Source organism: Microtus ochrogaster, linkage group LG9 (genome assembly GCF_000317375.1).
Source record: "Microtus ochrogaster isolate Prairie Vole_2 linkage group LG9, MicOch1.0, whole genome shotgun sequence".
In the NCBI taxonomy this organism is placed as follows: Eukaryota; Metazoa; Chordata; class Mammalia; order Rodentia; family Cricetidae; genus Microtus; species Microtus ochrogaster.
The window spans coordinates 22,580,775-22,583,674 of NC_022034.1; the positions used below are offsets into that span (position 1 = coordinate 22,580,775).

The window sequence follows — 2,900 nt, forward strand, 5'->3', positions numbered from 1 at the left end:
GTTGCAAGACATCACGCAAGGAAAGCGGCCCTGTGTGGGGGTCTGACCTAACAGGGGGCACTGGGCAGACAGTCTCTATCACGTCTTTTTCATAATGGACTACTTTGCCACTTAAGCAAAAGAAGGGTAACCATGAATCAAAATGTCTTCTTTTCTTTCCAGGTGTTGGTTGATTCATTTTGTCACAGTAATAGAACACTGGAACACACAGATCAAATTTCAAAGTAAGTAGAATTCAGCTATAAAACTGTAGCAGCAACTATATACAATTCAAATACAAACTGTTTATAATTTGATCTTGTGATTTTGTTTTGTGTAAGAAGTGAACAAAATAAATTAGGTGTTCGATTGTCATTAACTTCCTTGATCAATTTTCTTTTAACAACAACTTTTGTAAGTTCTACTATATATTCCGCAGGGGGACTTGAAAAAGTATTTCTCATGATTCTTTTCCTATATTGTCAGATTACTCTGCAATGGGGAAGTGGGCACATGATTTTGGAAGGCTGTCTCATAGCAGAAGCTATAGTTTATGGAAACAAAATTGATGTTGTGTGGACATAACTTGTCCACTGACTTTGAGGATACTCTTGTTTCTTCAGGTAGAGATCTGTAGTGGCAGCCTGCAGAACACACAGACAGATATCCGGCAATGTGTTAAACTTGAATTCTCGAAATTACAATCCTTCTTGCTTGTAAAATACAGATCATATTCTATTGTCTGCTATTGCTTAATTCCTGGCCAGTAGAGCTCCATAGGAACAAAGCAGAGAAGAAATCCACTCATCATCCAGTTCATAGCAATGATAAGACAAATACAAATCATTTGCCCCAAAGAAACCTAGTTTATTTTTTTCCTGTTGTAGGACATAGAAAGAAATCTCTCCTGGGAGTTCTCAGAAGAATGCATTGGGCGGATGCTTGACATGATTTTTACAGTTGCATATGATAGTGCTCTTCCTGTAGCTGCTCTGTGTACCATCCCTCAGAAAAGGCTGAAGGCATATATCCAAATGCAATTCTGTACAAGCAACTCTACAGGGGCTGAAGCAATGCAAACAACTACACAGTCAGTTCTCCAAGGACCAGACTAAGTCCAATTTACAAAAAAAAAAAAAAAAAAAAAGGACCAAAAGAACATAGTTATGACAAATGCTTTAGAAAATGCTTATAAATATATTCATGCAAAAAAATCTTTATCAGGGTGATTGGCTAAGGTGTGTGTGTGTGTGTGTGTGTGTGTGTGTGTGTGTGTGCTTCTTGAGGCCATAAAACCAGTTTTCAAAAATTAGAAAACTTCACATTTATAATGTTTCTTATTTTCTGAATTCTCACAGGTAAGATTTTTCTTTAGATATTTATTAACATCTGAATCATTCTTTATTTCCCATGAAAACAATGAACTCAGTAATGAGAAGTTCATAAGATTTTGTCTTGAAAATTTCCCAAGTGATCCCCCTCTGATCCTTGTCAAGATTATTTTCCCACCAGAAATTCTGTCAAATCAGGTACTAAGAACAAAGGTATGTTCTGAGGGGACAAAGTTTCTTATTAATTTTATGACCAGAAAATATTCTGATGACTGGATTCTGAATCTTCTGTAATTTACATACATCTTCTCACACACTTTATCTATATCTTAACTTTCTCCATGACAGGATGTAGGGCCCTGGTCTGCCCTTGTTTTGGCGGTGCATTTGTGGGGACAGTTTATGGTCAGCTGACTAAGCATCCTGTTTGTTTCTGTGCTCTCCCTGCCCTGCCTGGTGATTAGCTGCAGGACATTGTCTCCATTGTTAATATGGTAATTTCCCACCTGCCTGGGTGGAGATCCTTGTGCAGCAGTTAGGTAGATAAGGACTCCCCCAATTCTAAATAAACTGGCATTCGGCTGGTCTCCTTTCGAATGACCCTGGTCTCTGTGTGTGTTCTTTCAATCTCCAGGCCCTTGCTCGACTAACGACTAGCGTGTGGTACAGTGGCGCACTAACTGTTCCGAGGGTGTAACACAAAATCGGGTGTTACAATTGGAGGCCCCACTGGGACAATCATCGGCAACTAGACCCAACTGCGAGATCGGGAAGTAGGGATCCCTGAGAGGTCGCCCTCAAAAAGGCTGGCCAACAGGTGAAAAATTAAATGGCGAGGGTAAATTGGTGATGGGTACAAGTTATTCTGTTCCAGTGTTGAGGGTGTAATACAAAATTGGGTGTTACAACAGGAAGCAGGTTTTGGGGGACCTTTGATAAATATCTTTGGAGAAACTAAAGAGAATGTAAATTCCTTCCTGCAAAGTCCATATATTTAAGTCAAAATAACACATACAAGAGAAAATTTTAGAAAAGGGTCTGCATGCTTTATTCTAAAGGAGAAAAAGAAAAGAATACTCTGTATAAATACTTAATGTTTGGGAGGACACTTTATATTGTTGTATCATCTATCTCTATGATAAATATCTATACAATCTCAGTTTCCTTTCTCAATAACATTTATTCCAAAATAACTATGATTTTTTAAAAACATATGTTTAGTAGTTGTAATAAATGCCTCACATTATTTGTGGCGGATTTGAATGAGAATGGTCCCCACAGGCTCACTTACTTGAATATTGGTTCCTACTTGGTAAAACTGGTTGGGAAGGACCAGGAGGTGTGACTTTGCTGGAGGAGGTGTGTCCCTGAGTAGGTTTGGAGGTTTCAAAGCCCTTGCCATTCCAGTTACCCCTCTCCCTGCCTCCTGTTTGTGGATCATGATGTAGCCCTCAGCTACTGTTCCAGTGCCATGCCTGTCTTCACACTGCTGTGCTTCCTTTCGTGATGTTCATGGACTCTATTGTCTTCTAGAACCAAAAGTCCCAAATTCAACGCTTTCTTTTATAAGTCTCTTTTGTCACATTGCTT

The 2,900-nt window shown here is 39.1% G+C and overlaps 1 pseudogene; it reads right to left on the reverse strand.

The window, feature by feature from the left end:
• LOC101988468 overlaps positions 1 to 2,712 on the reverse strand; it is a 3,815-nt pseudogene extending 1,103 nt beyond the window's left edge.
• Between the last annotated feature and the right edge of the window lie 188 nt (positions 2,713 to 2,900).